The following is a 16,330-nucleotide window of genomic DNA, read 5'->3' on the forward strand; positions in this document are numbered from 1 at the left end:
GTCTGCTACCCCCCCTTTTTGGGGGTGCAGGTTTTTTTTTATACATATAACTGTCAGTGCTGCTGCTGCAGTGTCCTAGAGTGATAGATAGTGATAGATAGTGATAGATAGTGAGAGATAGAGAGAGATAGTGACAGAGTGATAGAGAGTGTATATTTTGTGTCTGCTACCCCCGCCTTTTGTGCTGATCACTATATCTGAGGTGATCAGCAACTTTTTGGGGCGCAGAGGTTTTTTTTTTTTATATATACCTGTCAGTTGCTGCCAGTTGCACCAAAGGTTGTGCACCTGCTGCCCCTCACTGGTAATCAGTGTCGCATCACTGATCACCTTTTTTTTTTTTTTGTGGGTGCTGTGTGGTCTTTTTTTAATTTTTTTTTTACACACATTGTGATTTTGTGGGTGTCCTGTGGCCACTGTGCGCTGATCAGTGACGTACATCACTGATCAGCTTTTTCGGCACAGGGTTGATCTATTTTTTTTTTTTTTTGATCAAATTCCTGTTGCCTTTGAGCGCTGTTCAGTGACGGACGTTACTGACCAACATCTGTGCTCAATTTTTGGCGCAGGACCTTTTTTTTTTTTTTTTTAACCCCTTCAATTTTTTTTTTTTTAACCCCTTCAATTTTTTTTTTTTTAACCCCTTCAATTTTTTTTTTTTAACCCCTTCAATTTTTTTTTTTTTTGTATACAGTATTTTTTTTTTCTGCACTACATACACACTACACACTACATACCCCCCGGGTTGAAATAAAGTTTGTACCCCCCCCTACACTATACACGTGTTGAAACATTTCACTACCAGTAACACAAAAATAAAAATGTCATCCCAAATGTCATCCCAAATGTCATCCTAGTCATCCAGAAGAATGTATTCAGTGGAGGAGGCATATGCCATGCTTGCTTCTGATTCTGACACAGCCAGTGAGGCAAGCGGGGAATTTGAAGGATTCGTCTTAAGCTCCTCTTCCTCCTCTGGTGATGAGGGACCCCCTCAAAGACGCCCCCGTAGAGCAGCTGAGACCCCCCCCCCAATAATTGATCTCGTATGGACCCCACCACCAGACAATTTTGAGCCCCAGGTTCCTGAGTTTTTGGCCATGCCAGGAATCCAATTTGATTCCACAGGTCTCAGAGAAATTGACTTTTTCAAATTATTTTTCTCTGATGATTTTATAAATTTAATGGTGGACCAAACTAATTTATATGCCCAGCAGTTTATTGCTCAAAACCCCACGTCATCATTTGCTAGGTGGACCCCTGTAGATGCAGTAGAGATGATGACGTTTTGGGGTCTGGTGTTTCATATGGGCATAGTAAAAAAGCCACAAATTAGGCAATATTGGAGTACAGATGTTCTGTACAGCACCCCATTTTACCGTATGGCCATGCCCCGGGCTCGTTTTGAGGCAATCCATAAATTTATACATTACACCGATAATGCACAGTGCCCACCCAGAGATGATCCCACCTTTGACAGGCTATTCAAAGTCAGGCCGGTCATTGATCATTTCAGTGCCAAATTTGCAGAGCTATACATCCCTGATAAATGTATTAGCATCGACGAGTCCCTTATACATTTTAAAGGAAGGGTTAAATTCCGCCAGTACCTTCCCAGTAAGAGGGCAAGGTATGGCATAAAAATGTATAAGCTGTGTGAAAGCACCACAGGGTACACCCACAAGTTTAGGGTATATGAAGGGAAGGATTCAAGAATTGAACCGCCAGAATGCCCCCCCTCCCTCGTAGGTGTTAGTGGAAAAATTGTCTGGGATTTAATGCACCCCTTCCTGGATAAGGGTTATCACCTCTATGTGGATAACTTTTACACCAGCATCCCCCTGTTTAAGGCCCTTGGTTCAAGAGGTACAGCAGCTTGCGGTACTGTGCGTAAGAACCAAAGAGGCCTCCCAAAAACGCACATTGCCCAAGTAATGAGAAGGGGTGAAAGCAGGGGAATATGCACCGAAAATATGTTGTTGGTCAAATATAAGGACAAGAGGGATGTCCTTATACTGACAACAATTCATGGAGACAGTACCACCTCCATCCCTGTACGAGGTACCAGTACCCACACCTCAAAACCAAATTGTATCCTAGATTACAATAAGTACATGGGCGGAGTGGATCTTTCAGATCAGGTACTGAAGCCGTACAGTGCCCTGCGGAAAACAAATATCTGGTACAAGAAGCTGGCCGTGTATATCATCCAGATGGCACTGTATAACGCTTACGTGCTATTCAGTTCCACCGGCCAGAGGGGGACATTTATGCACTTTCAAGAGGAAGTCATAAAGGGCCTAATATTTGGGAACCAGCAGGCAGAGGGCCCCAGTACTTCTAGTACTGGCCCCCGTATTGTACCAGGGCAGCATTTTCCCAACAAAATCCCCTCCACTGCAAGAAAGGGCAGGACACAAAAAAGGTGCAAAGTTTGCTATAAAAAGGGAATAAGAAAGGAAACTATTTTCCACTGTGAAACTTGCCCCGACAAACCCGGCCTATGTATAAAGGAGTGTTTCAAAATATACCACACATCTATGGATTATTAGGTTCATCATTTCACCGTGCTTCGGGGGTCTTGCTAATGCCACATAGCACCCACCATTCATTCCACCAGAATCTGAGCTGCAAAATCCAAAAATCACTCCTTCCCTTCTGAGTCCTGCCATGCACCCAACTGGTATTTTTTGGTCACATGTGAGGCATTGCCGTACTCTGTAGAAATGGGGGCACAGATTTTGGGGTGCTTTGTCTCCTTCATTCCTTGTGAAAATGAAAAATGTTGAGCCAGAAGTACATTTTTGTGTAAAAAAAATGTAATTTTTCATTTTCACAGCCCAGTTGTACCAAAATTGGTGAAACCCCTGGGGGTTTGAAATGTACACTATACCCCTAGATGAATTCCCTGAGGAGTGTAGTTTGCAAAATGGGGTCACTTGTGGGGGGGTTCCACTGTATTGGTAATGCAACATGGCACCCACCATTCATTCCACCAAAATATGTGCTCCAAAATCCAAAAATCACTCCTTCCCTTCTGAGTCCTGCCATGCACCCAACTGGTATTTTTTGGTCACATGTGAGGCATTGCCGTACTCTGGAGAAATGGGGGCACAGATTTTGGGGTGCTTTGTCTCCTTCATTCCTTGTGAAAATGAAAAATTTTGAGCCAGAAGTACATTTTTGTGTAAAAAAAATGTAATTTTTCATTTTCACAGCCCAGTTGTACCAAAATTGGTGAAACCCCTGGGGGTTTGAAATGTACACTATACCCCTAGATGAATTCCCTGAGGAGTGTAGTTTGCAAAATGGGGTCACTTGTGGGGGGGTTCCACTGTATTGGTAATGCAACATGGCACCCACCATTCATTCCACCAAAATCTGTGCTCCAAAATCCAAAAATCACTCCTTCCCTTCTGAGTCCTGCCATGCACCCAACTGGTATTTTTTGGTCACATGTGAGGCATTGCCGTACTCTGGAGAAATGGGGGCACAGATTTTGGGGTGCTTTGTCTCCTTCATTCCTTGTGAAAATGAAAAATTTTGAGCCAGAACTGCATTTTTGTGTAAAAAAATGTAATTTTTCATTTTCACTGCCCAGTTGTATCAAAATTGGTGAAACCCCTGGGGGTTTGAAATGTACACTATACCCCTAGATGAATTCCCTGAGGGGTGTACTTTGCAAAATGGGGTGACTTGTGGGGGGGTTCCACTGTATTGGTGCTTTGGGAGTCTTGCTAATGCAACATGGCACCCACCATTCATTCCACCAAAATCTGTGCTGCCAAATCCAAAAATCACTCCTTCCCTTCTGAGTCCTGCCATGCGCCCAACTGGTATTTTTTGGTCACATGTGAGGCATTGCCGTACTCGGGAGAAATTGGGGCACAGATTTTGGGGTGCTTTGTCTCCTTCATTCCTTGTGAAAATGAAAAATTTTGAGCCAGAACTGCATTTTTGTGTAAAAAAATGTAATTTTTCATTTTCACTGCCCAGTTGTATCAAAATTGGTGAAACCCCTGGGGGTTTGAAATGTACACTATACCCCTAGATGAATTCCCTGAGGGGTGTACTTTGCAAAATGGGGTGACTTGTGGGGGGGTTCCACTGAATTGGTGCTTTGGGAGTCTTGCTAATGCAACATGGCACCCACCATTCATTCCACCAAAATCTGTGCTGCCAAATCCAAAAATCACTCCTTCCCTTCTGAGTCCTGCCATGCGCCCAACTGGTATTTTTTGGTCACATGTGAGGCATTGCCGTACTCGGGAGAAATTGGGGCACAGATTTTGGGGTGCTTTGTCTCCTTCATTCCTTGTGAAAATGAAAAATTGAGCCAGAACTGCATTTTTGTGTAAAAAAATGTAATTTTTCATTTTCACTGCCCAGTTGTATCAAAATTGGTGAAACCCCTGGGGGTTTGAAATGTACACTATACCCCTAGATGAATTCCCTGAGGGGTGTACTTTGCAAAATGGGGTGACTTGTGGGGGGGTTCCACTGAATTGGTGCTTTGAGAGTCTTGCTAATGCAACATGGCACCCACCATTCATTCCACCAAAATCTGTGCTGCCAAATCCAAAAATCACTCCTTCCCTTCTGAGTCCTGCCATGCGCCCAACTGGTATTTTTTGGTCACATGTGAGGCATTGCCGTACTCGGGAGAAATTGGGGCACAGACTTTGGGGTGCTTTGTCTTCTTCATTCCTTGTGAAAATGAAAAATTTTGAGCCAGAACTGCATGTTTGTGTAAAAAAATGTAATTTTCCATTTTCACATCCCAGTTGTACCAAAATTGGTGAAACCCCTGGGGGTTTGAAATGTACACTATACCCCTAGATGAATTCCCTGAGGGGTGTACTTTGCAAAATGGGGTGACTTGTGGGGGGGTTCCACTGTATTGGTGCTTTGGGAGTCTTGCTAATGCAACATGGCACCCACCATTCATTCCACCAAAATCTGTGCTGCCAAATCCAAAAATCACTCCTTCCCTTCTGAGTCCTGCCATGCGCCCAACTGGTATTTTTTGGTCACATGTGAGGCATTGCCGTACTCGGGAGAAATTGGGGCACAGATTTTGGGGTGCTTTGTCTCCTTCATTCCTTGTGAAAATGAAAAATTTTGAGCCAGAACTGCATTTTTGTGTAAAAAAAATGTAATTTTTCATTTTCACTGCCCAGTTGTATCAAAATTGGTGAAACCCCTGGGGGTTTGAAATGTACACTATACCCCTAGATGAATTCCCTGAGGTGTGTACTTTGCAAAATGGGGTGACTTGTGGGGGGGTTCCACTGTATTGGTGCAACATAGCACCCACCATTCATTCCACCAAAATCTATGCTGCAAAATCCAAAAATCACTCCTTCCCTTCTGAGTCCTGCCATGCGCCCAACTGGTATTTTATGGTCACATGTGAGGCATTGCCGTACTCGGGAGAAATTGGGGCACATATTTTGGGGTGCTTTGTCTCCTTCATTCCTTGTGAAAATGAAAAATTTGGTACTTATGTAGTATCTGGGCTGCCGATTTCTAAATCGGGTCGGATCGGGAGATCGCATCGCATCGCATGCGACCATGCGATTCGATGCGATGCGATGACCCGATTTTTCCATAGGAATCAATGTTAAAATGGACTGAGTCCATTTTAACATGGAATTCAATGGGAAAAATGGGTCCTTTTCATACCCCTACTATCCAAGTGGGCATGGAGTTGGATATAAACCTGTGGCGAGCGTAGCGAGCCACCGAGCCCGAAGCGTGGCGAGCGAAGCGAGCCCCGCGAGGGGACGAATACCGTCCCCTCGCGGGGCTCGCTTCGCTCGCCACGCTTCGGGCTCGGTGGCTCGCTACGCTCGCCACAGGTTTATATCCAACTCCATGCCCACTTGGATAGTAGGGGTATGAAAAGGACCCATTTTTCCATAGGAATCATTTTAACATTGATTCCTATGGAAAAATCGGGTCATCGCATCGCATCTGATTGTATGCCTTAACTTAAGGCATACAATCAAAAAATCGGCAGCCCAGATACTACATAAGTACCAAAAATTTTGAGCCAGAACTGCATTTTTGTGTAAAAAAATGTAATTTTTCATTTTCACTGCCCAGTTGTATCAAAATTGGTGAAACCCCTGGGGGTTTGAAATGTACACTATACCCCTAGATGAATTCCCTGAGGGGTGTACTTTGCAAAATGGGGTGACTTGTGGGGGGGTTCCACTGTATTGGTGCTTTGGGAGTCTTGCTAATGCAACATGGCACCCACCATTCATTCCACCAAAATCTGTGCTGCAAAATCCAAAAATCACTCCTTCCCTTCTGAGTCCTGCCATGCGCCCAACTGGTATTTTTTGGTCACATGTGAGGCATTGCCGTACTCGGGAGAAATTGGGGCACAGACTTTGGGGTGCTTTGTCTCCTTCATTCCTTGTGAAAATGAAAAATTTTGAGCCAGAACTGCATGTTTGTGTAAAAAAATTTAATTTTCCATTTTCACATCCCAGTTGTACCAAAATTGGTGAAACCCCTGGGGGTTTGAAATGTACACTATACCCCTAGATGAATTCCCTGAGGGGTGTACTTTGCAAAATGGGGTGACTTGTGGGGGAGGTTCCTAACTTTTAGCACTTATGGTGCCTAGAAACCTACATGGTGCCTAAAAAAAAATCTCATAAAAAGGAGGCTCCAAAATCAAGTAGGTGCTCCTTCTATTATGAAGCCTGTGGTTTGGTCAACGTGCACACTAGGGCCACATATAGGATATTTTTGAAAACAAAAGAATTGGGGGAATCAATTTTTAGTCACATTTCTCTAGTAAAATCTACTGTATTCGTTAGAAAAATTTATTAAAATTGAAACTCTGCAAAAAAAAAGAAATTTTGAAATTTCACCTACACTTTGTTTTAATTCCTGTGAAACACCTAAAGGGTTAACAAACTTCCAAAATGCTGTTTTGAATACTGTGAGGGGTGCAGTTTTTGAAATGGCATCATTTATGGGGGTGTCTCACATACAAGTCCCTCAAAGTCACATCAGAACTGAACTGGTCGATAAAAAAATCAGTGTTTGAAATTTTCTTGAAAATTTGAGAATTTGCTAGTCATATTTGAAGCCTCCTAGTGTCCAAAAAAATGAAAAGGAGGTTGAAATAATGATTGCAACATAAAGTAGACATATGGTCTTTGTTAGTTATTAACTATTTTGAGTGGTATGATTATTTGTCTCACAAGCAGAAAATGTGACATTTTGCATATTGCTAAATTTTCCATTTTTTCACGATATTTTGGTATTTTTCACAAAAAAACACAGACTGTATCGACCAAAATTTACCACTAACTTGAAGTACAATGTGTCACGAGAAAACAATCTCAAAATCACTGGGATAAGTAAAAGCAAAAAAAAGTTATCCCCACTTAAGTGAGACATGTCAGATTTGAAAAAAAGGGCTCTGTCATGAAGGGGTTAATAAATCTGCCCCTGTGAGAGCCATGTTTCTGGTATAGCCAGCAGGTTGAAGTTGTTTGAAATGAAGAGGTTGTGGATGGTTGTTAATTTGTTCCCAACAGAGCGTGCATTCCATAAGGCACATTTTAGTGATTTGGGGGGTGAAGGGAGGAAATTGATGTTTAGGAGGTTAGCTGGATTACTATGTTCCTGGGAGTTAGGTGTCTGGGGCCTGAATTGAGTGAAATGTCACCAGCTAATAGAAGCAGTAGAGAGATAGGTGTAGCTGCAGGTGGTTTGTGAATGTTGCTTATGGCAACAGTTTGTGGATGTTATTGTCAATGTACACAACTTCAACCGGCTGGCTATAACAGAAACATGGCTCACACACAGCTCTGTCCCACGGTGGTCTCCACTTCACACATACCTCCTGGCCTGGTGACAGTAGAGGAGGTGGGGTGGAAATATTACTATCTCAATCCTTCATATACACAGTTCTTCCACAGGTTCCATCACTCACATTCATCATCATTTGAAGTACATTCTATCAGAACTTACACACCTATTGAAGCTATCCATCGCCCACCTGGGCAACGCACGCGATTTCTGGAAGATTCACTTACTTTCCTCCGACATCTCAACCATCACCATGGGTGACTTTTGCTATTGATAGCCCAAAATCTGCTGCACGTGCCTCCAAACTACACTCTTAGCCTCTCCCAATGGACTGACTCCACTACTCATCGGGAGGGCCACTGCCTTGAGCTTGTATTCACTAAGCTGTGCTCAGTGTCTGAATTCACCAATACTACTTTCCCTCTCTTAGATCACAACCTTATCACCTGCATGCTCTCCTCTAGTACTTCAAACTTTAAGACACTGAAATCCCTCAATCCACCTCAAGCTCGCAGAAATAGACGCCAACAGTGGCACTCTAAATTAACAAGACACTTACAAAATCTCTCACGGAAAGTTGAACGTAAATGGTGTAAATCTCACAGTCCAATGGATTCCCTCACATATAATACTATCTACCAGTCTTATAGATATGCCCTGGAAATTGCCAAACAAACATATTTCCAAACTCTCATTTCTGCTTAAGCTTCTAACCCAAAACGTCTTTTTAATACATTTAAATACCTTCTAATCCCTCCCTCATCCAAGCCATCAGCCACTATCCATGCACAAGATCTTGCTTCCTACTTCAGGGATAAGATTGACAAGATCCGAGATAAATTGGTACGCTCCAACTTGGTCGGTGATCTGATCAATTCCCTACCTGAGCCCTCCAACACATTTACTTCATTTGAATCCTCCTATACCCTCACAAATAAGTAAATCTCTGTCTCCTGTGCTCATCCCAACCTTAACTAAAATCTGAAACCTCTCTTTCTCTACAGGTGTCTGTCCTTCATTGTTCAAACATGCAATTACTCCAATTCTGAAAAAAAACTGAATTCTGACATAAGCTCTCTCTCAAACTACCGTCCCATTCCTCAACTTCCATGCACCTCCAAACTACTTGAAAGACTTGCCTACACTCGCCTCACACACTTTCTTAACTTGCACAACTTTCTGGACCTGCTTCAGTCAGGCTTTCGTTCCCAACACTCCACAGAGACAGCAGTGACCAGATCATTCACAACTTTAGTCAGTGCTAAGTCTAAAGCTACTATTCACTACTAATTCTTCCAGATCTCTCTGCTGTTTTTGACACTGTTGACCACACACTTCTCATACAAACACTACAATCCTTAGGACTTAAAAACACAGCCCTCTCTTGGTTCCCATCCTACTATCTAACTGCTCCTTTAGTATTAATTTCTCTGATTCTAACTCCTCTTCACTACCTCTTCCAGTTGGAGTACCTCAGGGTTCAGTCTTAGCTTCTCTGCTTTTATCAATCTATACCTCATCTCTTGGCAAACTAATCAGCTCTTTTGGATTTCAGTGTCATCTGTATGCGGATGATACTCAGCTCTACCTATGCTACCCGAACCTGTCCCCATCTGTATTGGGCCGTGTCTCTGAATGCCTTTCTGCTGTTTCATCCTGGATGTCATCTTGCCACCTCAAACTTAATATTTCTAAAACAGAATAATTATATTTCCACCAATAAATAGTAGTTACCAACTAGATAACGCTATGGCTGTTGAGAATAAGACAATCACTCCTACCAATCAAGCTCGCTGCCTAGGTGTCATCCTTGACTCTCAACTTTCCTTTGTTCCCCACATTCAATCTGTCTTAAAATCATGCCACATGCACCTAAAAAACATATTCAAAATTCGCCCTTACCTTACACAAGACACTGCAAAAACTCAAATCCATGCTCTCATCATTTCTCGCATTGATTATTGCAATAGTCTCCTTATAGGCCTTCCCCAATACAGACTCTCCCCCTCCATCGTGAATGCAGCTGTGAGGCTAATCTTCCTAGCTAGATATTTATTGTACTCTGTCACTCATTTCATTGGTTCTTGTATTGTACCGTATTTAATACCAAATTATTTTACTTACACACAAAGCCATAAACTAAACTACACCAACATACATATCTCTTATCTCAAAATATCTTACAACCCGACCTCCCCCGATTGCAGGACTTTCTTCGAGCAGCACCCAATCTGTGGAATGCCCTCCCAAGCACAATAAGACTATCCTAAAGTCTCCAAACCTACAAGCGTTCTCTGAAAACTCACCTTTTCAGGCAAGCTTATCAAATTCCAGAACCAGCCACTTAACCTTCGTATACCGTTCCTATCTAATCACATCCCCACTGTACAGGCCACACATATCCACTCTCTTCTTTCTCACATTTTCCATCCTCCTCACCAATGGCCAAACTGCTGGGTCACTGTATCCAACAGCACACCAGGAACCTTTGCATTCTGGTGGAATTAATGCAATAAAGAATATCTATCCTTGTGTATCAATGCCTATTTCCCTATAGATTGTAAGCTTGCGAGCAGGGCCCTCATACCTTTGACTGTCTGTAAATACCCAGTTTGCTGTACCATTGTCTCCTATTGTAAAGCGCAAGTCAAAATGCTGCGCTATAAAAGAAACTATTAATTAATAAATAAATAATAACTAAATGTACCCTAGGGTGTGTGCAGACTGTAATCCCCAATGTGGAAAAACAATGCTGGTGAGGATTACATGTTCTCTGTACAGATATGGCTTATATGATTAGCACTACCTAAACAAACACAATAATTATACAGCTATGACTATAGCGATGAATAAACCACGCACAATTAGACTCTCCACTAGCCTCCAAACTTTCAAGTCTTCCCTGAAAACTCACCTCTTCAGGCAAGCCTATCATATTTAAGTTCTACACGCATAACCCTCTGAGGCACTTATGTATTATATAGCTTCCCTTCTGGACTTGAAACTTGGTGGGACTGCTATGCTATTACTGGTGCCTGTCCTTGTGTTTCCCTCCTATATCCCTATAGATTGTAAGCTTACAGCAGGGCCCTCCTACCTCCAAGTCTGTCTGTTGTTACCCAGTTTGTTTTATCACTGTCTACTATTGTAAAGCGCAACGGAATCTGCTGCGCTATATAAGAAACTGTAACGGAATCTGCTGCGCTATATAAGAAACTGTAACGGAATCTGCTGCACTATATAAGTAACTGTAAATAAATAAGTCTCAACTAGCTACTGATTTGGTCTACGCAAGGAATCCTATTGTCGTAATTGGGTGTGGTATATTTCCCCGACAGTCGGGATTCTGACAGTCATTACTCAGATGTCGGAATCTCGACTGCACAGCGTGGGGAGCGCAATGAAGTTGCGGGCACAACCTATTTTATTCTCCCTCTATGGTGGTCGGGGACCCCCACGAGGGAGCAGTCGGGATTCCGACTTCGGAGGAATGACTGTCGGAATCCCGACTGGCGGGGAGCCGTCCGGCACCCGTCGTAATTAGATTAAATAATATTGAATAATTTATTTTATTTATTTACAGTTTCTTATATAGCGCAGCATATTCCGTTGCACTTTACAATTGGAAACAACAGTGATTAAACATACTGGGTAGATACAAACCGACATGGAGGTAGGAGGGCCCTGCTCGCAAGCTTACAATCAAATTAAAGTAACTGATATGCACTGGACCAGGAGGTGATACCTTTAGGGCTGTAGAGATTGGCCATTGTATTCCGTATTCAGAGTGGGTGTGGCTAAGCTGTAGGAGGTGTGGCCACAGCCCCTATTAATTAAAAATGCTAAGTATACAGGAAGAAGTCTCTCCCCACAGGTGCTGTGGGCATGGCTAAATTACTGTACCTGCAATGCCCACAGCAGTCTGCACCTTTTGGTGAGAGGCCTGTTCCTGTGTGCACAACCCCCTTCACCATCCTCAGGTCTCCTCTTACCACCGCAGTACATGTGATGCCAGCGATATACCTCTTAGCAGCTGACCCGGGACCCTCCTACAAGCTTTATAGTTATGGTTCCCAAACTGTGCACCTAGGCTCCCTGGGGTGCCTCGGAGAACTTGCAGGGATGCCTCAGATTGGCGGTCCAGAACCAATTCAAATTATTTATCGTCAATGAAACAGGCAAAATCAGTGCTTGTGGCTTCCAATTATAAAATGTGGGGAAACAGAAGTGAATCGTGTTCCTCGCCACATAACTGGACCGAAGGATAAAATGTAAATCACAACTTATTTAAATTAATATTCATTTCTGGAATTCTCAGTAACAAACCTTGGCCCGAAGGGTGCCCTGAAAAATATTCTTATAGGGTGCCGTGATTCAAAAAGGTTTGAGAACCTTTACACTAGACAACTTTACTGCCTCTACTATTAAGCTGGGTACACACTGGAGATGGTGACCAATGGGAGCACTATATCGTTAATGGCGGCATTCAGCAGCATAACATCGGCCGCCAGGACATTACATCTGCTGTGCAATACAGCTGATGGGACTACCCCAATGTCAGCAGAACATAGTGTCTTCATACTCGCATCCTGCCTCTTTCACAAACCGTGCAGTTCCTCTGCCTGGGTTGTTGCTTTCTGCTGACTATGGTCATAGTGTAACTGGCACCTGTGCCAAGCAGACAAAGGAAGTCCGTTGGGAATTTGCAAAGGTAAGAATGAACCTGAATGACCTCCCAGATGGGAGACGTAGACAGAGACTTTATTGAAGTGGTACGTGGGGTTGTATGCCACAAACCACAAGATGTAAGCAATTTTTGCTAAACAGAGGCCCATGCCAGGTGTGTCCGCTCTGTCCTGTGTCCTTTGCTAACCCTGGAAACTATTGGCACAGCTTTTACTGCACATTAAAAATATACAAGCTTGATAACTGACATACCTAGAAAACTAGAGCACTTATAAAGCTGATGATCAGCTGCTGTATATAAAAAAATACTCATCTGTGCAGAATGTGCTACAGGTGGTTACCGAGGCTGGCCAATATTCTAGCTGGCTCATTAAATGCTAAGTACATGGATGTGGCACACAAAAATTGGCATCCAGGCATTTATTATAGACTTCACAAACAACCCTAGCACTAAAATTGACACTGACATTGTTGACATGATGAATTTATACCCATTAAAACTATGCGCACTAGATAAGGAAGCCAAGGATAGGCAAATTGAGAACAGAGGGTTTATATGGATGGAGTATTTAAATACCTTTACATACATCACATACATATAGGGATTTAGAGTTCATTCTAGAACCCTGCACCTTTCAAAACCTGTGCAGTTCCTCTTTCCTGCCTGGGGTGTCGCTGTCTGCTTTGGTGCTTGTCGTACAGTCTGATCTGTATTGAGATACAGTGTAATAGAAATACCTCAGCAGACAGCGACACCCCAGGCAGGAAAGAGGAACTGCACAGCCTTTGAACTTCGTTTTCTGGAGTGTGTTCTGCTGCTCTGAAGGAGACAAAAATTTAAAACTAGAGATAATTAAAATGATAGACTAGTAATGTCTTAAATAAAAATGTTTATTTCATAAATTCACTAAAAGGCACACAAATACATGTTTTGTGTAGTCCAACAACAGGGTGTAACTAATAACCCTGCCCCATTGTCACTACAATGCCCACTATGGTGGAGAGTGACGTGAGTGGGGGGGCAATAGAAAACACAAGTGGGGGGGGGGCAATACAGGACACGAGTGGGGTGGGGGAGTAGAGGGCGAGAGTGGTCTGAAATAAAGGGCAAGAGTGGGAGGGGGAGTAGAGGAGGGTGGGAGCAGATGAAAAGGAGGTAGAGAAGCAGAGGGTGCCAGGGGCAGTAGAGGATGAGTGGTGGTGGTGGTGGGGGATGCGGTCATTTGGTCGAATGCATTATGGTCGAATGTCATTACATCGAATCCATTAGGTCGAATTGCTAAAAGGTCGACATGGGAAAAGGTCAAAATGATTCTAGGTCGAAAGGTCATTAGTTCGACAGGTCATTAGGTCGACAAGGTCATTAGTTCGACATTGTCTAGGTCGACATTCACAAAGTCGACATGGGGTTTTTCACTGTTTTTTGAGCCGACATGTGCTGACAGGCGGTATTTCATGCCCTACCATCCACTAGGGCGTGGTGGGAGAATAAAATAGTGTGCCGAGCGTAGCGAGGCACCGTGCCTGACGCATAGCGAGCGCAGCGAGCGATGCGAGGGGATGCAGTGCACTTTAAACTGTGTCCATGTCGACTGTGTTGACATTCAGGTAAAAAAACAGTGAAAAACCCCATGTCGACTTTGTAAATGTCGACCTAGACAATGTCGAACTAATGACCTTGTCGACCTAATGACCTGTCGAACTAATGACATTTCGACCTAAAATCATTTCGACCTTTTCCCATGTCGACCTAAAATCATGTCGACCTTTTAGCAATTCGACCTAATGGATTCGATGTAATGACATTCGACCATAATGCATTCGACCAAACGATCCCAACCCGGTGGTGGTGGTGGGGGGGGGGCGGGGGTGGAGTAGAAGATGAGAGGTGGCAGAACATTGTTTGAAAGACAATCACTTTGTGGCTCCTTTTACCCTCTCCCCGTATGTACCTCTGGCATTGGCAGGGAATCAGGATCCTGAATCTCACCCATTTACCATGTGATGTCCTCTGCTCAGGGCCCCGGGTATTCCATTTGCCAGAGCGGTGCTTCTTGCTCCCTCACCCTGTGGGGTCTCTCTCTTGCCAAAGCGGTGTGGGTCTCTATCTCTCGGTGGCGCGGTGTCTCCTGCTCACCACACTGGGTCCCTCACTCAATGGCACGGTGTTCCCTGCTCCTGACCACCGTACCAGGTCTCCCGCTTGCCGGTGTGGTGTCTCCTGCTTCCGATCATCTCGCCGGGTCCCACACTAGTCCACTTCCCGGTGCTGCAGTCACTTTAAACGCACAAATGAAAGAGGGCACGGGGCAGCAGCAGTGCAGCCAGTGTAACAGAATATTGGGGCCCATCAAACCGCCAGGCCCCATAGCAGTTGCACCCCCCCATAGTTACCCCACTGTCCAACAACCTGCACATACATGTTTAATAGGTTTGCTCAATATCAATATGTCCCCTTTCAAGAAAGAACAAGGTGCTCTAATCGCAAAATCATATTTTCGATCGCTGAGCGCAACAAGTCTGCAGAATATGCAGAACACGGCGACAAATTAAGTGGGTAACTTATTTTTTGGCTAACCCTGTAGAATCACATACCTGACCATGAGGATAACAAATCTAATTGTTCTGCTGATTTTTTTCTAAAATAAACATTTGGTCTAGGGGTTTCTCAGTTTCTCTAGAACGACGCAAGTCGAAACATTTTGGAACCATTGTCCCAAACGCAGATAATAGAACTGGTTGAGGTGAAAACAACAAACAAAGCTGACATCACTACACTACACCTGGTTTCTGTACTTGCAAATCTACATTCCTGCAGATTAAAATAAAAATAATGGATCAACGGAGGACTAAAAAGATATTTTATGCGTTTCAAAGCTAATTTAAATAATAGCTGCAATTAAAATCAACCTATAAAAAAAAAAAAAAAAAATATATATATATATATATATATATATATATATATATATATATATATATATATATATATATATATATATATATATATATATATATATGACATACAGTATGTAACTACAGAATAAATATACCAGCTTGCAGATGATGAATCATCTATTTTTGGCAGATGGTTATGTGTCATTGAGTTGACTCAAATTAAGTGGACATGTATTGGGTCAACCACTGAAGGCCCACACCTGAAATAGGTCGATATGGGTAAAGTGGACACAAGTATTAAGTCAAACGGTCGACGTGAGTTTTTTACGGGGTTTTTTTTTCCATCCTGAATGTCAACACAGTCGAAATGGGCACCGTCTAAGTGTACCGATCTCAGCACACTAGTGTATTCTTCCCCTGTCATTCGCAGAATCGTACAGGGCGGGATTGGACTCTGCCTCTGATCGCAGGGCTCTGCAATATTGCTCTGCACTGATCAGGTGTCAATCCGGCTCTTGGTGAAGCATGGGCAGACAGATTAAGCAGGTACAAGGGTGGCCTCTACTGGACAACAGGTGAAATGACTTTCATCTATTCAGAGAATCCATTTTTCCAAGGGTGTAATAACGAATGATCTGCAAAATGTGCAGTTACTATGGTAAACACTGAATTTTGACAGATCTACAATAGCTCTTTGCGAGAAATCTTGGGCACGGAACTGTGCAATCTGTATTCTGTCTGCTCTTCCTGAAACAATTTACAATTCTAATACCATCATCAAATTTGCAGACGACACAACATTAATTGGGCTAATTGATAACGGCAATGAAATAGCATATAGGAATGAGATTCAGCATTTGGTGGATTGGTGTGGAGTAAATAATCTCTTTCTTAATGCTAGCAAGACTAA

The sequence above is a fragment of the Crinia signifera genome, unplaced genomic scaffold (assembly GCF_055691185.1).
Source record: "Crinia signifera unplaced genomic scaffold, ASM5569118v1 HAP2_SCAFFOLD_800, whole genome shotgun sequence".
NCBI lineage: Eukaryota > Metazoa > Chordata > Amphibia > Anura > Myobatrachidae > Crinia > Crinia signifera.